Below are 26,017 nucleotides of genomic sequence, written 5' to 3'. Positions count from 1 at the left end.
CTCTGTATCAATGAGTCTTCTTCTTTCTTGTCATATTCTCTGGTTTGCTGTATTTTTAGATTCCACATAGAAAGTGATATCATACAGTACTTGTCTTTCTGTGTCTGACGTTTAACATAATGCCTTGGTGGCTCTGTCATAAAGAACCTCCTGCTTTGGGAGGAGATGTGGGTTCGATCCCTGGGTTGGGAATATACCCTCAAGAAGGAAATGGCAACTCACTCCAGTATTCCTGCCTGGGAAATCTCATGGACGGAGGAGCCTGGAAGATTACAGTCCACAGGGTCACAAAGAGTCAGACAAGATTTAGCCACTTAACAACAGTTTCCAATCCCAATTTCTGTTTATTCTTAAATCTCTATTTTTATTCCAAATCTTTTTCATATATTTTAATTCTACAATTTAAATAGAATTTTTTTTTCTCATCTTTGCTTCACAAAATGAGGAAATTAACATCCTTACTGCTGTCCTTTGCTGCTTCTAATTCTCTACACTCAAACTTTGCCATGTCATTCATTTTACAATATGAAGGAATTCTGGTTCTTTGTTGTGACTCAGGTGGTTCTTTGCTCCACCATTATGAACATTTCTTTCCATTGCAAGGAAATTCTGCTCAGATTTTCCAAATAGAAGCAACTAATGGGAGGAGGAAGGGATAAGATATATTTTTCTGTTCCTAGTAATCAGGTATATCACTAGGTATAGCTTTTTCAACATTTCACTTTTAACCTACCTGTGTTTTTATATTTAAAGCACACAAAGTTGACAGTATATGTTTGAAACTTGTTTTTTTTAATGAGTCTGACACTTGACACTTTTTGTCCTTTAATTATAGCAGTTAGCTCTATTTATATTTAAAATAATTACTGATGTGATCGAGACTTAATCTACCACTTTCCTGTTTATTTAGTTTTTGTTTCATATGTATATCTTTGTTCCTTTTACTTGGAATTAATTAACAATATCTCAGAATTTTATATAGAATGTTTACTTAATTTCTATATGTTTGGTAACTTCTGGATAACTTTTAGGTATTGTTTTCTAGTTTAAATTTTGTAGTCAAAGAACATGCTTTGAATAATTTGAGTTTTTTTTTTTTTTTAATTGAACATTTGAAATAGCTGTGTTCAGATGTTACCGGGTGACATGTTCTGGAAATATTAGTTTGGTTGATTATCATTTTAATGTCCTTTAAATATTCTACAGTTTTGCTGATTTTCTATGTGCTTATTCAATGTAAAACGAAGAGATTTGAAAACTTAAAATACGATTATACCTCTTCTTGCCTTCTAATATTCAAGTATCCTAACATTTCTTCTAGGAAATACACATTACTTCTAATATACATTACTGTTACAGTGGTCACTGAGGCCCTGTTCATCTTTTCCCCACTCTGGTTCATCATGGGTATTTTCTATTTCTATATCTTAATGTACAGCAAGCTTCCATTCTGCGTTATCTAATCTGCCCTGAAGCTCACTCAGTGAATTTTCACCTCTGATATTGTCATTTCCATATCTAGAAAGTGCATTTGATCCTTTTATACCTTCCATTTTCCTTTTCAGTAGTATATTCATGTTTTCTTTTAAATACTTTTACACAGATATTTTAATGCTCTTGCCTGTCAATGCTGTTAACCCTCTTCTTTCTAGGTCTGTTTTATTGACAGGTTTTCCTTGTCATATCATTTTCTTGCTTCTTGCTATGTTTAGCATTGCTTTATTTAAAAAAAATAAAAAGATGTTTTGATGTGGGCCATTTTTAAAGTCTTTATTGAATTTGTTAGACTGTCGCTTCTGTCTCTTTTTATGTTTTAGTTTTTTGGCTGCAAGGCCCATGGGATCTAAACCGCATCCTCTGCGCTGGAAGACAAGGTCTTAACCAATGGAATGCCAGGGAAGTCCCAAGCTAGCATTCTTTCCAATTTTAACAGTATAACTCTGTTTCTGGGTTTTGAATTTTAACAGTAGGCAGTTAAATTACTAGTGGTACTGTTTATTTCTTTTGAGATTTGCTGTTAATGTTTATTTGGTAGATCTCAGGTAGCCTTTATTATGTAAGCAATTTAGTCCCACTACTTAGGTGGTTTTCCTGTGGTCTCTACTGAATATATATGGTTAGTAGGGACACTTGTCTCTGTCTCTGGTGGACTGTAATGTTAGTGTTTTCTTGTGTGCTCTCCAGATCAACTCACATCACTTCTGGCTGCTCCACCTTATAGACGTTCACCCAATGCATGTGTGTGTTAGCAGGTGTGATGGTTAATTTTATGTCAACTTGGTTAAGCTGTGTGTAGGTGGTTGCTAAAGTCGTTTCAGTTCTGCCCAGCTCTGTGCCACCCTGTGGACTGTAGTCCTCCTCTAATCCCCGGGAGTAGGAAGTAACAACCCTCTCCAGCGCTCTTGCCTGGAGAATCCCATGGAGAGGGGAGCCTGCAGGCTACAGTCCATGGGGTCACAAGAGTCGGACCCAGGTGAGCGACTAAGTGCACACAGCACACGCAGTTAATGTTTACGATTAGTTGATTTTAGGTAAAAGAGATTGATAATGTAGGTGGGCCTCAGCCTATTAACTGGAAGTCGTAAGAGCAAAAATAGTTTTTCTGGAGATAAATAAATTCTGCTTTAAAGTTGTAGCATCAACTCCTGCTTTGGTTTCCAGCCTACCAGACTGCCGAGGGTTTCAGACTTGCCTCCCCCCAGAACCACATAAGCCAATTTGTTAATTCCTTAAAAATGTCATCTATCTATCTATCTATCTATCATCCTTCTACCTACCATCTATTTCCTATTGTTTCTGATTTTCTGGACACATCTGACTGATAGAATAACCTATAAATAAATGTTAAAGGGGCTGGCATATGGGAATTTCTGAAACTTTTTCCTTTGCAATTCTTTTCTCTCTGGAATTCTGTGCTACACCTTCTAGCTGATTCAGCATCCATGAAATCAGCCTCTGTTTCCTCTATTAAACAAGATAGTATGCTCTGCTTAGCCTCTCCTTACTCACTGGCTTGTCCAGACAGAATTCTGAGGCAATTGTCAGATCCACTTCACTTATTTCTTCTCTTCTAGTGATCGTGGTCTTGAACTGCCAGTTGTAACCAAAAGATGTCTTATACATTTTGTCTTTTTTTTCTGTTTATAATAGGAAGTTAAATTCAGTCCCTTCATTTTAAAAATCTTATTTATTAAAAAAATTATATCATATTGAAGTATAGTTGATTATTAATGTCATGTTAGTTTTAAGTGTCTAGCAAAGTGGTTCTGTTCTACATATACATGTACCTACTGTTTTTCAAATTCTTTTCCTATTTAGGTTGTACACATGCTATATTTAAAATAGGTTACCAACAAGGACCTACTATCTTCCACAGGGAACTCTTCTCAATACTCTGAATGTCAGTCCTTCTTATCCCATGTTGATTGGAAGATTGTCTTTCCATCTTCAACATTAGCCAGGCAAAAATTAAATCAATTAAGAACCTCTATTTAAAAATCATATTGGAAAAAGCTATATTTCATAAGGAAATAGACATTTACAGTCCTGTTTTCAGTAAACTAGAAATAGAAAATTTCATATACAGGCACTCTCCTTGCAAGTTTACTTTGCAATTTATTTTCACGCGGAGATTGTCTTCCATTTGATCTCAGCTAGTGTATAATCAATCTTTTCTCTGTTCGTATACTGTCTTGGTAGGGAGTTGGAGTAAGCTACAGGTGCATTGAAAGGTCATGATCAGTGATTTGTTTAGTATATTATTTTATATTTGCTCAGAACCATTATTTTAGGGCTTTCTTGACAAATGTAAATAATAGACCTCTCATCTCTGCACTGTGATAGGACTGGTCAGCTAATACTTTTATAGATTTCTCTTATTGCTTTGGGACATCAACTGGCCATAAGATTAAAAAAAAAAAAAAAGAATCCTCTCTGAGTCTAATAGTATAATTCCCATTTCATCCCTTTCTTACTATTTTTCTGGGCTAATGAGTTTATTCATAACTTTTCCTCCTGTGTTCACAAACTGCTACTTCTTTTCTTTTATTGATTCATTTCAGGTCTAGTATAACTGGAAAATTACTCCTTTCACAGCATTAAATTTTTGTATTGTTTTTTCCATTTCAGTAACTATATGATAGATATAAGTCTTAGTTTCCTTTTCTGTAATAATGATTGAGTTGCATATAATGGACAAATAGAAAATGTTTTATATAAAATGGCCTAATGGAAGCACTTTTCCTTGTTTAAAAACACAGTATCTTCCATTTTTATGTCTATTTGATGCTATTTCTCCACTCTCAATTTAGCTTTCCCTGGTGGGAGTCATCATTACTTGCTCCTAGCAAGCAGAAAAATTGCAACAAAGTCATTTGGTTTCTCCCATTTTCTTTATTCCATATTTTTGAAGTCACCTCTGTAATGAGATGGCTGTAAAGGCTATTTCTCCAATGCTATTTTTTTTCTCTTTCTGCAACATTATCCTGTGTACCTTGTACTCTATTTAAATCCTAGGTTAAAACTTAGTTTGTATGTGTTAACTAGATGTATTTTCTCTCAATCAAGACTAAAGTAGTTGTATTTTGAGTAACATTTATGAATCTTGAAGAATATGTTCATTGTATGACTCTGATTTTTATGATATTAATAACTTTGCTAATTAAATTGAAATTATTAAAACATGAATAAGTTAATGTGAGTTTAGATGTCATCATTATCTAGTGTATTGCTTTCTTTTAAATGTTGTGGTTATCTTATTAAAAAAAATAATGAATTGAGGACTTTCAAAGAATGTTACTCAAAAAATGTTTACTTCATTTTGTTCCCTCAGCACCAAGGAGAGTAAAAGATAGAAACTGTTCAATAAGTAGTATTTGCAATCGATGAGATCATTTAAAGTAGTTTTAATAGTATGTTGGAAACAGTTTGCTGTGAATTTAACATAACATCACACTAAGTAATAAATATTTTATAGGTAGAATTGTGCCAATCAATTTTTTTTCTTTACCATACAGCATTTCACTTGGCTGTTATTCCTTTTAATACAAAATTTGAAAGTATTTCTCTCTGAAACTTTGTCAACATTAAATTCAGGACTTTATATATTGCTTAAAACAAATATATCTTACTCTTGTAGATGAATTCATTTTGATTAGGTAGTCACTGGCCATAGAGGAAAGCAATAGTATTTTTCATTTTTCAATATCTGATCTAAATTATTAAGCTTAAGTAAAAACTATGAAGTCATGAGGATCAATACTACCAATTTTTAAGTATAGAATACCCATTAGAACTAATTTGAGATAAAATTGTCCCTTTTATAAAATACAATCTTCTCTACTACTTCTTACCTCCGATTCTATCTATAACAATGATTTGGATATTTTTGTTTTAAATCTTACAATCATTGTATAATTTTAAAAATATTTTAAAGTACATGGAAAATAAATAATTGATTTTTATATATTTTCATGATATTATCTAAAAATATTTATTATTATACAGTCAAAATTCAGCTATTGTTCTTAATGCTGATTTTATAAGCAATTTTTCCCATATTCCTTTTTTGTTTCCCAAAGATGATCATAGAAAAGGTAGGTAAGGAAAAATAACCTGAAAAGAAAAAATATCAAAGATATCATTTTATTAGTACAAATTTTAACAGAAATTTGCACATAATATTCCTTAAATTTCAGTACACAAAAACATTTTTGGTATAAGTACACAAAAATATGGCATCTCCATCAGCCTTTTGAAATGCGTGTTATTTCACATCTGTTTTCTCATCTGTGACTCCCATTAGCTCCCATAAATTGTACTTACTAAATATCAGTAACAGGCAGACATCTATAGACCTTTAAGTGGTATAATTTTTATATGATTATTTCTATTTTTTTAATCTTTTGGCCACACCATGCAGCATAAGAGATATTATTTCCCTGACCAGGGGTCAAACTCACGTACCCTGTTTTGCAAGCGTGGAGTCACCAGGGAAGGCTCTTATATGACTATTTTTATGGTCAGATATCTAAGGTCATTAAGTCTATTTGCAGGCTTTTTGAGCACTTGGTTTCTGACTTACCTTTCTCTGATGTTATTTACTTAAGAACAAATACTGATCTTAATTTTAGAGATTGATGATAAAGCCACCAGGGAAGGCTCTTGTATGACTATTTTTATGGTCAGATATCTAAGGTCATTAAGTCTATTTGCAGGCTTTTTGAGCACTTGGTTTCTGACTTACCTTTCTCTGATGTTATTTACTTAAGAACAAATACTGATCTTAATTTTAGAGATTGATAATAAAGCACTACAATTAATCACATGCCAAATTTATAAAGATGCTTATGCAGAAATTGTACCTTTTTATAGATATTGCATTACTTTATTAAGAAGCAATTTTTTTTTCTGTTAAATAATTTTTTTTTTTCTCTTGCTAAATCCTTTGGGATGGAAACTCAACAGGCACATTAAAAAAAAAAACAAAAAAACAAAAAAACTAGCCTACCCTAACCATTACTCTTCTTGGAAATTTAATAATCATTTAAACATTTCTGGTCTCTTTCTTTGATACAATGAATTATTGGACTGAATTGTCTCAGAGACTTTCAGCTTTAAATTTCTAACAGTCTAGCTTTCTGTTTCACATATACAGTTAATTAGAAGTTACATAAAAGCAATTTTGGCCAGATGAGAAAGGATTCATTTAGGTTAAGCAGGTGATCACTGGCAGAAGGTTAAAATGGAGCTTGTTGCTGTTGTTCAGTTGCTAAATCTGGACAACTAGTGTCTGAATCTTTGTGACCCTAGGGACTGCAACATGCCAGACTCTGTGTCCTCTGCTATCTCCCAGAGTTTGCTCAAGCTCATGTCGATTGAGTTGGTGATGCTATCCAGCCATCCCATCCTCTGCCACTTTCTTCTCCTTTTCCCTTCAGTCTTTCCCAGCATCAGGGTCTTTTCCAACGGTATGGCTATTCTCATCAGGCGACCAAAGAATTATAGGAGCTTCAGGTTCAGCATCAGTCCTTTCAATGAATATTCAGGGTTGATTTCCTTTAGAATTGACTGGTTTGATCTTGCTGTCCAAGGGACTCTCAAGAGTCTCTCAAATACCACTGTTCAGAAGCATCTATTGGCATTCACCTTTTTCATGGGGCAACTCTCACATCCATACATGACTACTGACAAAAACATAGCATTGACCATACAGATCTTTGTAAACAAAGTGATGTCTCTGCTTTTTAATATGGTTTATCATGGCTTTCCTTCCAATGACCAAGTGTCTTTTAATTTCACGGCTGTAGTCACTGTCTGCAGTGATTTGGGAACCCAAGACAATAAAATCTGTCATCATTTCCACTTTTTCCCCTTCTATGTGCTGTAAACTGTTGGGACCAGATGCCCTGATCTTAGATTTGTAATGTTGGGTTTCAAGCCAGCTTTTTCATTCTTCTCTTTTACCCTCATCAAGAGGCTCTTTAGTTACTCTTCCTTTTTTTGCCATCAGAGTGGTATCATCTGCATATCTGAGGTTGTTGATATTTCCCCCTGAAATCTTGATTCCAGGTTGTGATTCATCCAGCCCAGCACTTCACATGATGTACTCTGCATATAAGTTAAATAAGCAGGGTGACAATATACAGCCTTTCCCAGTTTTGAACTAGTCAGCTGCTTCATGTCTAGTTCTAACTGTTCCTTTCTGACCTGCTCACAAGTTTCTCAGGAGACAGGTAAGGTGGTCTGGTGCTCACATGTCTTTAAGAATTTTCGTTTGCTGTGATTCTCACGGTCAAAGGCTTTAGGGTAGTCAATAAAGCAAAACTAAAGGCTTTTTGGCAATTCCCTTGCTTTATCAATGAGAAGTGGAGCTTAGTGGTATTAACTGGAAATAATTACACTAAGCTTCCACACTGGGTCATGGTTATTATATAAATTATCTGTGATTACATTTCCTCTATACCCCAAGTTTGTTCATAATCTATTCCCTGTGAAAGACATTGCTCAAAACCCTGGCCTTTTAGTTCTCTGGGAAATTTTATTCTGATAGCTTTATCTTAAGTTTCATCAACTTTTCCTATGGCCAAAGTCATGCCATAAAACTCCAATCTTGGATACTGCTCTACCCCCAAAACATATCAAACATCTCAACGCAACCTCCAGTTTTTCATTTTCCTTCTCATTTATTACTCCAGCTACTGTTCTCTGTATATTTTGGTTTCTAACACAGTATCTCATTGGGAATTCTATCCCTCCCATTTACAAGCCTAAATTCTCCAGTGAAACCGAAAACCTGGAAAAATGTAATGGTGGCTTTCTTCATGCCTGCTCTTGGGTTGCTGAGCCTTGGATTGGCACCTCAGTACTAGACAGTGACAATACTAATCATTTATAGTCCTGTGCATCAGTGATGCTTTTGACAGCTTGGGCAATCAATTACTTATGTCAATATTTTTCAGCTTTGTGAAACTTCCCATTTCTCGCATCAGCAGAAATTTAAATTTTCTGTTCAGACAGAAAAGAATTGATCAATATCTCAAATTCCAACTACTAATCTGTGTGTGCATGCTAGGTTGCTTCAGTTGTGTCTAACTGCTTGTGACCTCATGGACTTTAGCCTGCCTGGCTCCTCTGTCCATGGAATTCTCCAGCAAGAATACTGGTGTGGGTTGTCATGTCCTCCTCCAGGGGATCTTCCCGAAACAGGGATTCAACTATGTTTCTTAGGTCTCCTGCACTGTCAAGTGAGTTCTTTGCTGCTGAGTCACCTGGGAAGCCCTTAACTACCAAACTACAAACTAGTATAAATTCCCACCCTTTCCCTATTCTTTCTGCCACAGTCCTGCAGTTGTCATCCTTCCCTTCTTAAATCAATCTTAAAGTTGGCCTTTACACAATTTTGTTCTATTTCCCATTAGAGTCAGTATCTTTAGATTTTTCAACTGTATTATCTTTGTCCATATGTATTTACACACATTAGAAACACTCCAGTATGAACAGAAAATGTCCCTTTTAAAGGACATTTAAATAATTAGCTTTAATTCTGGTTTTTGCATTTTGCAGTCTAACTCTGTAAATAAGTTTTTAAAATCTTTGTTCCTATTTCATCATATCTCATTTGTACACCTAAGGGTTTAGTTCAGTTGCTCAGTCATGTTTGACTCTTTGCGACCCCATGGACTGCAGCACACCAGGCCTCCCTGTCCATCATCAACTCCGGGAGTTCACTCAATCTCATGTCCATCAAGTCGCTGATGCCATCCAGCCATCTCGTCCTCTGTCATCCCCTTCTCTTCCTACCGTCAAGCTTTCCCAACACCAGGGTCTTTTCAAACGCGTCAGTTCTTTGCATCAGGTAGCCAAAGTATTGGAGTTTCAGCTTCAGCATCAGTCTTTCCAATGAATATTCAGGACCAATTTCCTTTAAGATGGACTGGCTGGGTCTCCTTGCTGTCCAAGGTACTCTTGCCCAGAATGCTACTGGAGATCAGTGGAGAAATAACTCCAGAAAGAATGAAGGCATGGAGCCAAAGCAAAAACAACACCCAGTTGTGGATGTGACTGGTGATGGAAGTTAAGTCCGATGCTGTAAAGTGCAATATGGCATAGGAACCTGGAATATTAGGTCCATGAATTAAGGCAAATTGGAGGTGGTCAAACAGGAGATGGCAAGAGTGAACATCAACATTTTAGGAGACAGTGAACTAAAATGGACAGAAATGGGTGAATTTAACACAGATAACCATTATGTCTGCTACTGTGGGCAGGAATCCCTTAGAAGAAATGGAGTAGCCATCATGGTCAACAAAAGAGTCTGAAATGCAGTACACCTAAGAGTTTATGTGAAACCACCTTGGCAAATGGCATCAGTGATTTCCAAGACACTGCAGTCAGGGGCCATGCCTTAGTCTTCTTGCTTAACTTCTCACTACCCTTCTGAATAAGTAACACTCTCTTTTTAAACACTATCTTCTCTTCAAATTTTATTGTACTTTCTCCAAGTATTTTTTCCTACTTTCTCAATTCTTTCCAGTGGTCTGTATCATCTTTGAATGTTGAATTTCCTCATGACTTTCCTCTTCCTCAATTCAATTTTCAATTTACTCTTCCTCTTATATATTACCAGAGCTCACCAAAGCCTATAAATATGTATTTCTAATACCCTTTTTTAAGCTTTAAATATGTGTACATATTTATTAAGTATCTGTTTATCTATCTATCTATTCCTTTTTCTATCATCTATCATCTCTCTAGACCACAATTTAAACTCAAAAGCAAAATATCTGTCCATCTGGACCAACTATCCATTCCCCACAAGGTGCCAGATGTGTGAATTCCTTCTAGAATAGCAGTCTTGTCCCCTCTCTAACCTCTCAATCACTCTCTGATTAAAGAAGAAGTTATTTGATTGAGTTTTGAAAAAAGAGCAGAGCCTGCTTGGTTCAGTCTCCCCCTCCCGCATATTATAACTACTCCATCAGTATGCTGCCTTTTATTTAATCTTATGGTGTACTCAGTTGCTTCAATTAGAAAGATAAGAGATAGAAGTGGATTTCATCTTCTTTTTCCTTATGCTCTTCACCCCTACGCATCCAACTGACCTTGTACTTCTCCAAACTCTCATTGTTACTCTTCTGTTTCTGCCTTCTCTCTCTCCTGATTACTCCAGTGGCATTCTCTCCTCACTTCTTGTATTGTATACAGCTCCAATGATCCTTTAAAATGCATAGCTATTAATGTTACCATATCACTTAAAAATACTTTCAGTATTTGTAGTTATCTACAGGAAAAAATCCAAACTTTTAATCTGTCTAAAAATTGGTGTACAATTGGATCCTTGTACTTCCCTTTCTTACTCACTATTCACCAGTTTGTTCTTTAAGAATTAGCAGTAGTTTCAGAATTCTTCAGCATGCTATATATTTTTACCAACTCAGAATTTTTATGCATCCTATTCCTTTTCTCTGAAACAATCTCAAGCTTCTCTATTTGAACCTATTCACTTGGATAATATCTATTATTCTTTCGGATTTTAGTTTTCAGTTAATAGCTAATTCTCATGAAGTGAGAGAGAAAGTCACTCAGACGTGTCCTACTCTTTGCAACCCCATAGACTATACAGTCTGTGGAATTCTCCAGGCCAGAATACTGGAGTGGATAGCTGTTCCCTTCTCCAGGGGGATTCTCATGAAAGTTGTTTATTGATTACTGAAACAGAATAGGTAAACAATCGTATGCCCTGTATTGCGCTCTGTATTGCATTCTGTATTTTACAGCATATAATGGAAATTCTAACTCTAAGTTAACTATTTATAGTGATCTTTGTAGTGTTGTCTTCCTTGCTAGACTATAAACCTATAAGGGCAGGGGCTATCTTTTCTCAGAGCCACGATGGACTCTCCAACATATTGAGTTCAGTAGGTGTTTGCTTAATAAATTAATAGCCAACAAAGAAGCAGGAATTTCCCAGAAAATTATGACACAAAGAAGGCAAGGAGAATATGGAAATATGAATGGTAACTTTGCACCTGGTGGAATATAAGTAAGAGAGCAAGTATTAATATCAATGGGATTGAAATAGCATCAAATAGAAATTTTGTGACTACTGGAATATTTAAATGATGTATAGTTCCAATGTTTCTTTCTTTTCAGGCTACTGTAATTATGAAATTGAATATAAATGATAGTATACCATCCAACTACAGAATAAAACCATGATCTGAAGTTCCATTTTTGACTTAATAGAATGACTCTTAAGTCAGTTATTTAAAGGTGAATATTTATTGTTGGATCTGAAAGATATTTGAGCTCTAAGAAAGAACAAAATACAAATTAATACATAATTTTTGGAGCACTTGTAGTTTTAATGTAAATATTGATTTCTGCCTTAATTTTATTGTCAATGTATAACAGATTGATAGATTGATACATATATCATTATTGTGAAAGGCATTTTCCTTTTCTTTTTTAATTAATTCAGGAAGAACATCTTAAAACAAACAGGTTAAAGTTTGACTATCTACCTCATTTTAAATTTATTTGTCTCTTCTTGGGTGTTCCTAATTATTATCCAAAAATAATTACTATTACTAGTAGTGTTGGTATTACTACTGTTACTAATTGAGAGGGACCTGGTAGACTACAGTCCATAGGGTCACACAGAGTTGGACATGGCTGAAGTAACTTAGCACTCATGCATATATTTATATACTGCTACTGATAATATATGTATACGTTGTTGTTGTTCAGTCACCCAGTCGTGTCCGACTCTTTGCAACCCCATGGACTGTAGCACTCCAGGCCTTTCAGTCCCTCACCAACTCCCAAAGTTTGCCCAAGTTCATGTCCATTGCATCAGTGATGCTGTCCAGCCATTTCATCCTCTGACGCCCTCTTTTCCTCCCGCCCTCAATCTCTCGGCATCAGGGACTTCTCCAATGAGTCAACTGTTCACATTCGATGACCAAAATACTGGAGTTTCATCTTTAGCATCAGTCCTTCCACAAGTATTCATGGTTTATCTCCCTCAAGCTTGACTGGTTTGATCTCCTTGCTGTCCGAGGGACTCTCAGGAGTCTTCTCTTAGCACCACAGTTTAAATATATAATTATTGTACACTTACATCCTAGGGCATATTTACAGAAACTTTAGCAGGTAGGTCTTGAGATACTATTATTTTCTCCCTTTTCATATGAGGAAAATGAAAAACAGAGGAGATTATGTGGCTTGACCAGAACTTACTGCCGGTAGAAGCAGCGCTGCCTTACAAGCTCAGGACTGTGGCTGCAGAGCCCGTGCTGTTTAGCACTATTTTATAATCCCCAGGCACGGTAATGCCAGCTCCGCCATCATCTGTTCCAGTCCTGCTCCCACAGTCAGTCCTGATAGAGCTACAGCAACAGCTGTGCTGTGTGCGATCGGAAGAACACGTGACTTGGAATCCGACAGACCTAAATGGAAAGAATAAATCCTCCCCGCTGTGCCTTCAGGGTGCCACGGGCTTCTCTGAGGCCTAGGCTTCCCATCTGACAAGAGGAAATAGTAGCATCAAATCTACATAGCCCGCAGCTTTATCTTAAAGAAGGAATGAGATAGTTAATATAAGTTTTTGTAAGCCACTCTATAAATGTAAGCAATATTGATATATAACTCATTTGCATTAGCACCTTGCTGTTATAGTGAACAATGAGAACTAGCTGAATTCCCGCTTTGAAACATAACTTATAACTCTGTGACCATTAGTTATCCTATCAAATTCATTATCTGTGAAATGGAAATAAAAATTGCTCATCTCATACATTAGGTATTCTAGATATTTGTATGACGGTTTATACATGGCGGTAGACATATAGTAATTCCTCGGTAAGTGTGAGTTCCCTGATACTTTCCCTCAGTGCCCTAGGATTCAGTAACCCAAGACAAGATTTTTGGCTTCCTTTTTATGTTTGCTTCATTTTCTCAATTCTTTTTTATCTCTTAGGCCCCAGAGCTTGGATTATTTTAGCCAAATTATAGTTCTCTCTTTTCCAACTTTGGAATGATTGAACTGGACTGATCTTTTTACAAGATTCCTGCTTTTAGTTTGGCCGAAAAAATTGTTCAGGTTTTTCGGTAAGTTGCTATGAAAAACCCAAATGAACTTTTTTTTGCCAACCCAATACTTTGTTCTTCCTGATTATATACCACTGCTTTATAAATTATCTTTAGGATTATGATTTAACCCACTTTTGAGATGGGGAAAGGGTGGAGACAGTGGCTGACTTTATTTTCTGGGCTCCGAAATCCCTGCAGATGGTGATGCAGCCATGAAATTAAAAGACACTTACTCCTTGGAAGGAAAGTTATGACCAACCTAGACAGCATATTAAAAAGCAGAGACATTACTTTGCTAACAAAGGTCCATCTAGTCGAGGTTATGGTTTTTTCAGTAGTCATGTATGGATATGAGATTTGGACTATAAAGAAAGCTGAGCATTGAAGAATTGATGCTTTTGAACTGTGGTGTTGGAGAAGACTCTTGAGAGTCCCTTGGACTGCAAAGAGATCCAACCAGTCCATCCTAAAGGAGATCAGTCCTGGGTGTTCATTGGAAGGGCTGATGTTGAAGCTGAAACTCCAATACTTTGGCCACCTGATATGAAGATCTGACTAATTTGAAGACTCTGATGCTGGGAAAGATTGAGAGCAGAAGGAAAAGGGGACGACTGAGGATGAGATGGTTGGATGGCATCACCAACTCAATGGACACGGGTTTGGGTGGACTCTGGCAGTTAATGATGGACAGGGAGACTTGGTGTACTGCAGTCCATGGGGTCACAAAGAGTCAGACACCACTGAGTGACTGAACTGAACTGACAGAGTGCAATGATATCATTATTCTACATAATTTATTTAGAGTGTCACAAAATATCATTTTCTAAAACTGCCATTGAACTTGCTTATTGACTAATTTAAGTCTTTCAAAGGTGGTGGAAAATCTGGATGCTCCTCTTCCTTTCAATTATTGCAGCGGGAGATATACCATTGCTAGGAGGGCACCATGAATTCTTCTTTGCCTGCCCTTTTCACTGTCAAAGCTTTGTGATCTTGGAGTTGCAGAGCTTTTCCATCTCTTTTAACTGATGAAGACATTCTTTATTCTAGGAATATATCCTGTCATCTACAGACCTAACGATTTTGTTACAACTGTCAAGAAATTTCAGTTATCCTCTTTGTTTATCAACACTTGAAGTTCCCCATGTTTCTTTGTACACTTTGGTAAGGTAGAATTTTAGGAAAGGGTTCCTTGTGACTCTTTGTGTTTGTCTCTTCAGCTTGGGGAACAGCTAGCAGTTTTCACCATGACCTGAACCCTCAAATGGAACTAAGAAGAGTTGTTGATTTTCACCTTGTTCAATTTGTTTCTTTCCTTGTTGTGAGAATGAGGGTAATGATGTCCAAGCTCCATTGTTATTAAAGTACTATTTTGTTTAACCATTCTTCTATTGGAGGGCATATGGGCTGTTTCTAGCTTTTGGCTATTATAAATAAACCTACAGACACTTATGCGTACATTTTTGTATGACTGTAAGTCTTCACTTTTCTCAGATATATACCGAGGAGTACAATTACTGGGTCTTACGGCAGTTGCATATTTCTTATTAACAACAATTACAAATTATTTTCAAAAATGGCTTTGCCATTTTTCCATTATACATCCTCACCTGCAGTGTGTGAGTGATCCAGTTTCTCCATGTTCTCATCAGGATTTGATGTTTTCACTATTTTTAAAACCATTGTGTCAGGTATTTAGTGAGATCATACTGTGGTTTTGATTTACATTTCCTTGTGGCTAATAATATTAACATCTTTTTGTGTGTTTATTTGTTATCTGTATATCCTCTTCAGTGAAATGCCTTTCTATGTCTTTAGCTCATTTGGTAATTGTACTGTTTGTTTTTTTACAATTGACTTTGAGAATTCTTTATATATTCTAGATATTAGTTCCTTGTTGGATACGTGTTTGCAGGTCTCACAATCTATAGCTTAGCTTTTTATCCTCTTGCCAGGGTCTTTGCAATGCAAAAGCTTTTAATTTTGAGAAACTCTAATTTTTCAATTTTCCTCCAATGGAATGTGTTTTCAGTGTCGGTTCTAAGAACACTTTGCCTAGTCCTAGCCTCCAGAAATTTTCTGTTTTTGGGTTCTCTATTCTGATCTGCTGACATGAATCTATCCTCTGCTCTGGTGTACTGTCTTGATTGTTTTACCTATATAGTAAACCTTACTATCAGAGTAATTCTTTCTACTTTATTTTTCTTTGTCAAGATGGTTTATCTTTTTACAAGTTTCAAAAGTAAAATATAAAGGCACTCTTGTAAAGTATTTCAAACATTAATAGATTCATATATTTTGGGGGGAGTGTATTTTAGTAACTTTTAAAGAAAAATTCCCTTTTTCATCACAGAGGAGGGTATATATTTGTTTCCCAAATGTTTATCCTTGGTGATGGGCTTGATGCTTCTAGCTCTATATAATGGCTGAAATGACTAATGCTTTACATTGTGTAACTGAAAAGACTTGAACCAAAAAAGTGGCCTTAGGTGGACTTCTCACTTTGTAGTGGTAGGATCATGCTGCTTTGCTTCATCACAGCAACATAGAATGGCCAGGGGCCTAATCTATTGTGTGGTGTGACTGGGAAGAAGCTTGGAGCAATTTTGAAAAAGCAGCCTTTTGAACAGTGTTATTCCTAGATACTTAGAGAGGGAATTAACCTTAGCCCCACGTGTTTGATTTCTCTGGTGTCAGAAAGACTCATGTTACGCTGATGTCCACACAAATTTGCAGATAAAGTGATTAAACAGAAGTGTTCCTGAATTATCATTTCCAGAACTGTATCAAATTATTATACACAGGATATTCCTAGTGCCAGGAAATAACACATCTCTCTTCAGCTTATTTCAAGCTGGAATTATGTCTCACTGCCTAACAGGGACTAAATGACCCTCTTACTGATCCATATTTGGAACTCCGTGGCAGGAAAATTGCTTCATTAAGGGGCATTGTATCCTTGAGCAGGCAGCATTTTGTATAGTGGATATTGGAGGAAAATAACACTTTCTGTGGCAGCAATTTGGGGAGATTTTATGAAAAATAATAGTTTCAATAAAAGTCCAAATACATTCCCTCCGCTACATCATTTGGCTTCACAAACAGTATATGAAAAGACAGGGAAATATGCTTTAGAGTAAAAAATTTTGTAAAAGTGGAATCAAGAAATTTAAACTAATTATTTCTGTTAAATAATTGTAGACAGAAAGACACTTGAGAAGGTATCAGCTTGATCTACATTTTCCAAAGTGAGATATTTGTAGGAAAGTTACCAATAGAAGAGAATGTCATTGACTTTTATCACTCAGAATCCTCTTTGCGCCATTTCATTTGGAGAGATACTTCTCTGCTCATTTAAATCATGGGATTCTGGTAGAGACTATTGATCACAACGCTCTTTATCCTTGACAATATTACCCAGTTAGGCCAGTCACAGAATTTCAGGCCCCACCCATAACAATGTTTCCATTATGAGCCAGATTGATCAGGCTCATTTTCTAGGACTTTCAGCTGAGACTGACCGATAAGTATCTGACAGGTAAGTCTGCATACTTGGAGTTGGTATGCTAGACTCAGGGAAAGTAAGTCTGAAAAAATGAAAGAGATATGATTCTTTGGATCTATTTTTCCCTTGAGATTAATCATACCTTATTTTATTTTTTGTTTGGTTAGTCCAGCCAAAAAATGTTTTTAAGGAGTGCTCCTCAAAAAAAGCTCTAGGAATCCCTTTAAATAATGAAGCCACACTTGTCAAATGGGTTGGACCTGCTGCAAATCAGCTGTAAAGAAATTGTTTCTGTGGGTCACCAGGGAGGTTTAAGACTCAAACATCACATCATAAATCCCACCACTTTAATCTTTCCTTGAGTTGAAAACCAGATGTCCAGGAATCCTAGGATATAAAGACTGAGCTTTCCCAGTCCAGCTGTTAATCAACTGTAGTTCCACATCACTAATATTTTATTTTAGAAGACTTTATCCTGTTTGCACCTGTCATATAATTCTATGGCATTTTGTCTCTGATCTTGTAGGGGAAATTGTGGAACAGATTGCTGGGTGGTCGGTTTCAGTGCTAGTGTTCTAGGGATGGAACTTCCTTCCAGAACTTTTTGTCCTGGTCTTGACATGCAAAGCATTGCTTAGCATCTTATTCAATAACCACAAGAATAAACATGTAACTCTCTTATTCTAAAGCATTACCTCTGTGGTCAATATGTGTTTTGAGAAGCACTGATGAGGGCAAAGGAGGAGAGTAGTTGCAGGTCAGATACAACTATTAGATACTTTTTTTCAGCTATTGTATTATTTTAATAAACATTTTATTTTAGAACTGTTTCAGATTTACAGATGGTTTTGAGAGTTTCCATACTTTCTAGGCTTAGTTTACCCTTTTATTAGCGTCTAATTTAGTGTGGTACTTTTGTTATTAATGAATCAATATTTATAAATTATTATTAGCTAAAGTTAAGAGTTTATTGTGGCCTCTGAGTTTTTCCTAATGTCCTTTTACTATCCCAAGCTCTCAATCATGATAGCACATTACATTCAGTCATGCGTCATCTTAAACTACTCTTGAATGTGACAGTTTCTCAGCCTTATTTTATTTTGATGATCTTTACAGTTTTGAGGTATGCTTGCCAGATATTTTCTGATATGTTTCTCTGAGATGTATATGATGTTTTTCTTACAATAAGACAAAAGTTGTATGTTTTTTGAAGTAAGACCACAGAGTTAAGTGCCATGCTCATCACATTTGCCATAATTACATACTACCGATAAGACTTAGCACTATTTGTGTTAACCTTGGCATCTAGCTGAGGTAGAGTTTATCAGATTCCTCCATTGTAAATTTAATCTTTTCCCTTCATTTCCATGCAAACAAGTATAGTCAATTTATTTTGACAATGGAGCAAAAGCAATTCAATGGAAATCTTATAATCCTTACAGTGAATGGTGAGGATTTGCATTTATCTGGCTAAGAGTTTGACTGTGTGTAATGTTTTCATAGCTACATGTGCTAGAGGCTTCAAATTAATTTAAGTATCTTTGCTCCCATATCCCCTTTGACTTTGAGTTTCCTTAAAAAACTGCTCCTAGGAGGGATTCTGAGTCTTGTCTTTCAGCTATAATCCACTGTTAGAATGGAGCCCTGTTGGTGTGGTGGAAAGGTATAGGAAGGGATGTATCCTATAATCTTTTGATTAAATCTGTGTATTTTTGTGATCTTGTGTCTCTGTGCTGCAGCCCTCATAAATGTTTCTGTAGTAGTATAGCTTAAAAAAGAAATTCTCCCTCAGATGAGATAGGAAATTAGAGGAGGCTGGAGTCTGAATAAATCATGTTCCCAAACTGGGATAAGGATTTGTTAACTTTTTCCTCATTGGATAATAGACAGTACTTACAGAGAATATTCTGAGAGTATCTGACAATGATTTCCCTTCTCTCTTCCATACCAGAGTCACAGGGGATCTTTTTAGTATATTACCTTAAAGAACTCCTAGAGGAAAACAGAGAACACACTCTGACATAAATCACAGCAACATTTTTGATCCATCTCCCCAAATAATGGAAATATAAATGAAAATTTAAAAATAGAACTTATTTAAAAACTATTGCACAGCAAAGGAAACAAAAAGACAACCCACTGATTGGGAGAAAATATTTGCAAATGATGTGACCGATAAGAGATTAGTCTTCAAAATTTACAAACAGCTTAAGATACTTAACAGAATCAAAACAAACAACCCACTCACAAAATGGGCAGAAGATCTCAATAGACATTTTTCCAAAGATTACATACAGATGGCCAACAAGCATATGAAAAGATGTTCGGCATTGCTAGTTATTAGAGAAATGCATATCAAAAGTTCAATGAGATATCACCTCACACCAGTCATAATGGTTATCATCAAAAATCCACAAACAACAAATGATGGAGAGGGTTTGGAGAGAAGGGAAGCCTCTTACACTGTTGGCGGGAATGTAAATTGGTACAGCCACTATGGAGAACTGTATGGAGGGTCCTTAAAAAACCAAAAATAGAGTACCACATGACCTTGAAATCCCACTGCTGGGCATATATCTGAAGAAAAATATGATCCAAAAGGACACATGTACCCCAATGTTCATCGCAGCACTGCTTAGAATAGCCAAGACATGGAGACAATCTAAATGCCCATCAACAGAGGGATGGATAAAAATGATGTGCGATGGAATACTATTCAGCCATTAAAAAGAATGAAATAATGGCATTTGCAATAACGTGGATGGACCTAGAGAGTGTCATACTGAGTGAAATAAGTCAGACAAAGAAGGATAGATATAGTATGATATCCTTTATACATGGAATCTAAGAAGAAATGAAACAAATGAACCTACTTACCAAACAAAAAACCCACAGACTTAGGAAATGAACTTATGATTGTCTGGGGATACTTAGGGAGTTTGGGAAGGTCATGTACACACTGCAATACTCAAAAAGGATAACCAACAAGGACCTATTGCACATGGAACTCTACTCAATGTTATGTGCCAGCCTGGATGGGGAAGAGGTTTGGGGGAGAATGGATACATGTTTATGTATGGCTGAGTCCCTTTGCTGTTCATCTGAGACTATCACAACATTGTTAATTTCAGCTATACCCCAAAACAAAGCAAAAAGTTTGCATTCTGAGAAACAAACAAGCAAAATGTCATTTTATTTATATTATTAGTCATAGAAATAAAAATTACTATATGCATATTAAAAGACAAAACAAAACGTAATGGACTTGCAAAGTGTGGGGTTCTTTCCAAGTTTATGGACCCCAGGCTTTTTATTGATATGCTAGTACATCTTAGTTGTTCAGTCATGCCCGACTGTGACCACATGGACTGTAGCCCGCCAGGCTCCTCTGTCCATGGAATTCTCCAGGCAAGAATACTGGAGTGAGCAGCCATTCCCTTCTCCAGGGGATCTTCATCACCCAGGGATTGAACCCCGGTCTCTGCATTGCAGGCATATTTTTTACTGTCTGTGCCCCAGAGAAGCCCAGTCCACACTAAACTTCCAGCCGTTCTTCAAAATGACAGTGAAGTATTTCTGTATGTGTATGCTTTCTCTCTTGATTTGCTTGCTCTCTGAATTTCATAGTGGCAATTTTCCTTGTAACCTTGGTTATCTGATTAATTCAGTAAAGGTCATTAATTTTCATTTTGTTCTTCTCTTTCTTGTTTTAAGGATGGGAGTGACAACTTCAAAGCTATTCTTGATGAGAATGTAGCTGAAACCAGAAGTAGCCAGCCATTAGATTTTAAAGTTCAAGAATGATAAATTGATTTCTTTTAAGGATTTGGTGTTTATACTGATATTCCTAATCTGTTTTTATTCTTACCAATGCATCAACTGTATTTATATTAAAGTTATCACAGATAACTGTGATATCTAAATGAGCTATTTTTTCCTTTAGTTTTTGCTAAAGCATACCTCATCATATTTTTTTAATGCTAGATATTGTATAAGAAAAATCAGAGAAGCTCTGGATGGTGTTTTCTTCCTCAAAAGGGTTAAATATTTTTCTGGAGGGCAAATAGAATAGAGGCGAATTCCCCTGATTCCACAGAGGATTCATTTTAAGCTTTTTTTTTTTTTTTCTTTCAGAAAGAAAACATTCAACTTTGGCTTTACTTCTAAATCATCCCTTACCCCTGGACTATGCTCCTCTGAGGTCTTAACTACAATTCAGAATTGTTTGCCTGTGTTCTTTTTCTTGGCAGCACTTGCACTCCAACCTGTCTCTCTAGTATGGCATTGCTGATGAAAGCTCTGAACTTCTTTAGCTTCCCAGATGCTAGTTTCTGTACAAATTATTGTAGGATCTTTCTGAGCATGTTCATCTTAGGAGTTGACACATACCTCAGGGAGCTTGCACTCCAATATTTGGGTTCACTTCTTTCTATGGCTCTTACCTCTCCTGAGAGATTTTGTCCTACAAGTCTAATCACTTTGAAATTTGCAAATTCCAATCTCAGAATTAGCAGAAAAGTCAATTACTTTAACTGAAGTCCCAAATATTTCCATTATTTTTATTTTCTTGAGCTGTATCAATATATGTCTGTATTTGAAAGGATATTCAACCATGTTTTCATTATATTTCATGGCCTTGGAAAAACATCTTACACAAAATATGGAAAGTGTGTACGCAATAGTAACCAAGAGAAATGCTTGTTAATTCCAGTATTTTTAAAAAAACATTTAAGCAATAATAGATCTGTTAATATTTTAAAATAAATTTTATTGCCTTGAGCTCTCTATTAATTAGGGCTTATTTAAATCCTGTGATATTTTGGGGATTCCACTTTTTAAAAAATGTAGTATTAGCAAACTGAGAAATAGTTACCCTAAAAAGATTATATATGTAGCACCTTTGAAATAGGATTATAAACAGATAAGAAGAGAATTTTGAAAAAGGTATTTTTGCTATACTATTTCCATGTGATACTGTACAGTTTAGTGTAGTGGAATAGTGTGAAGGTAGGTAAGTGGGGAAAAATGTCAGTTCAATACTACTTACCTATTAAATTCATTTTCTTTCCTTAAATTCCTTCAGTTAAAAAAAAAGACCCATGAATCTAATCTGTATTAGATTAATTTTACATATTAAGCTTTATTTAGAACCCAATTTAGACTGTATACATTTCTAATAATAATGTAAATTTATTTGAGATTTATTTATTTATACATCTTATAATGGTTAACTAATTGATTTTAAATATATATGTGGAGAAAGAGAAGAGGGAGAGAGAAAGAGAGAAAATTTAGAGAACGTGCTTTAGCCATAATAACATGGCCGAAAGAAACCCATTTTAGTTAAATAAATTGTTAAATTATGTCTCCTGCACAGGAAAAGTCAGTTAAATCTTTTAGAATTCAGTGTTTGGTGACCAATTAAGCTTTTCTCTGATTTCAAGATTCTATCTGTAAATGGTATAGCATTATCTATGTTCCTTATATCTCTTTGAACGTTAAGAAAACTTATTTGAAGAAATATCTCTAATAATCACACACAAAAATGTTTATCCATTCGATAATCAATTAATACAAATATTTATTTTAAATAAAGTTTAGTCTAAATTTCACATTTTACAGGTCTACTTATTACTATTTTAGAAACTAACTACTATAATTTGTTATTGCATAGTATTTATATACACAAATACACACAAATTATTGCAGACATGAACTATTCCTTTTTTTGTAGCTGGATCATTTTCTGAAACAAAGGTCAGTAATTTCCCATAATTAGATGCTACGAAGAATAGTATTAGGTTATGGCAATTTTAGCAGACATTTACTTCTTCCTAAATAGTTAATTGAGGATAATTGAAGAAAGCAAAGGGATGTCCTTGGTGAGTGTTAGTTGGAATATTACTTGATAGGAATGAAGCCTACTGTGGAAAATTCTGAAAGAGATAGGAATACGAGACCACCTGACCTGCCTCTTGAGAAATCTGTATGCAGGTCGGGAAGAACTGGACATGGAACAACAGACTGGTTCCAAATAGGAAAAGGAGTACGTCAAGGCTGTATATTGTCACCCTGCTTATTTAACTTATATGCTGAGTACATCATGAGAAACGCTGGACTGGAAGAAGCACAAGCTGGAATCAAGATTGCGGGGAGAAATCTCAATAACCTCAGATATGCAGATGACACCACCCTTATGGCAGAAAGTGAAGAGGAGCTAAAAAGCCTCTTGATGAGAGTGAAAGAGGAGAGTGAAAAAGTTGGCTTAAAGCTCAACATTCAGAAAATGAAGATCAAAGCATCTGGTCCCATCACTTCATGGGAAATAGATGGGGAAACAGTGGAAACAGTGTCAGATTTTATTTTTTTGGGCTCCATGATCACTGCAGATGGTGACTGCAGCCATGAAATTAAAAGACGCTTACTCCTTGGAAGAAAAGTTATGACCAACCTAGATAGCATATTCAAAAGCAGAGATATTACTTTGCCAACAAAGGTCTGTCTAGTCAAGGCTATGGTTTTACCAGTGGTCATGTATGGATGTGAGAGTTGGACTGTGAAGAAAGCTGAGCACCGAAGAATTGATGCTTTTGAACTGTGGTGTTGGAAAAGACTCTTGAGAATCCCTTGGACTGCAAGGAGATCCAACCAGCCCATTCCAAAGGAGATCAGCCCTGGGTGTTCTTTGGAAGGCATGATGCTAAAACCGAAACTCCAGTACTTTGGCCACCTCATGCGAAGAGTGGACTCATTGGAAAAGACTCTTATGCTGGGAGAAATTAGGGGCAGGAGGAAAAGGGGACGACAGAGGGTGAGATGGCTGGATGGCATCACCAGCTCGATGGACATGAGTTTGAGTGAACTCCGGGAGATGGTGATGGACAGGGAGTCCTGGCATGCTGTGATTCATGGGGTCACGAGTCAGACACGACTGAGCGACTGAAGTGAACTGAGCTGAACTGAAGGCGACATAAAACCTGCAAAAGAATAATAATACAAAATTAAAGAACATTTTTTAGAAGTTCAAAGTGAAAACTAAGATGATTAGATATTAACATTCTCTGTTATGTCTTTCAGAAAATATTCCATATTCACTTCAATAACAACAAGCTTAAAAGGAAGCTTAACTAAGAACTTATTAGAGGTATTACTTCTCTTTTTCCTTTTATTATAATTATTACTTTCACCATTTATTTTAATTACTAGATTTCAAATCACAAAGCAGGTATAGAAAATTAACTTGATAATAGAGTAAGAATTTTTCACACAGGCTTAAATACACAAACACACTAGTACACACACACATGCTCTCACATACCCACATACAATACATTTTTTAACTTATCAAACAGAATCAATCAATTTTAATATTGTCAATTTAATACTTAATGTTCAATTAAATATTTAATATTTAATTTGGGTTTTGTGCTTTTTCATTTTGTTTAACAAATATAAAGCATTCTACATGGTCTATGTGAATAATGTCTCCATTGAATGCAATTTTAAGTGTGATTAAGCTGTCTATCTCCCTAAAGGCAACAAATTTCATGAGGTTTGCATGTACATTTTCAATCTAATTTTTTGATTTCTTATATATAATATATATTATTTGCCTTTTCAGTTTGTGGAAATGTTATCAGAGTTTATTATTCTTTTACTTCACTAAATATACAGTTTTTTGAGATTTACCTGTATTGAGGGAGGCAGTCAGACAGACAGACAGATAGATATATCTCATTCATCCCTTTATCTGGTTGTAGTTTTCACTCTGACATTTCCAGCCTATATCTGTTATATTGTGTATTTTGGCTCTCACTTTAACAGAATAAATCTAGAATTTTTCATGTAAACTTTGCATTAGGAGGCTTTAATTGGTGAGTTTATTCAGTTTACATGATTCCTTATAATTTTTTAAAAAAATCTTTCTTTTTCTGTGTTTTATTTACAACATATTCATTTTATTTTTCTTATCCCTTTATTTAATTGAATTGGTATTCTTTAATTTCATTTTCTCACAAGTTAAAATCTTATTTATTCTATACTTTCTAATTAAGAACCTATGATGAAATATTTAGTCTGTATTTTATACATGTGTATATTCATCTATTTATTATAGTAGAAAATTAATTGATCTTTTTTAGTTTATACTTAAAGAACTTTGGTGGTGGTGATTTAGTTGCTAAGTCTTGTCTGACTCTTGTGACCCCATGGACGGTAGCCTGCCAGGCTCCTCTGTCCATGGCAAGGATACTGGAGTAGGTTGCTATTTCCTTCTCCAGAGAAACTTCCTGACCCAGGAATTGAACCTGGGTCTCTCACAATGAAGGCAAATTTTTTGCCTACTGAACTACAAAGGAAGCCCCCAAGGACTTTATTGTTTCATAAATTCCCTGAAAGTTTTCTTTCACATTTTCATGTGATATTTTTATTCATCTTTTTTAGCTCTTTTAGTTTCTAAATGAAAAATACAATTATGTATAATGATCTGGCTAAAATGATTTATCTATTTATCGATATAATTTGGTTTATATATAACTTTATGTATATAATTTGGTTTTTCCCCATGTACTTTGTTTTCTTGCCAAGCCCTTCATTTTTCCTAAGTTCTTAAATTATAGTTCAGTTTGGTATAAAATACTTGATTGACAATATTTTTACTATGGACTTCAAAGATATTATTCTCTTTTCCTTCAAGTAATCTTAGGATGAGAAATATGCTTTATTTTCATTGGTGTATTTTTGGGGCACTTTGATTTTTAATTTGATAGCCTTTCTTTTTTTTAAGTTTCTCAAATCTCTTTTATTTATTTTTTTGTTTTAAAATTTTTAATTTATCCATTTTAATTTATTTTATTTTATTTTTAGTTTATCTTTTATTTAATTTTATTTTTACTCCATTTTAATTGGAGGCTAATTGCT

This window comes from Capra hircus, chromosome 5, assembly GCF_001704415.2.
Source record: "Capra hircus breed San Clemente chromosome 5, ASM170441v1, whole genome shotgun sequence".
NCBI lineage: Eukaryota > Metazoa > Chordata > Mammalia > Artiodactyla > Bovidae > Capra > Capra hircus.
The sequence above is the reverse complement of the archived record's forward strand: the minus strand, read 5'-3'. Positions refer to the sequence as shown.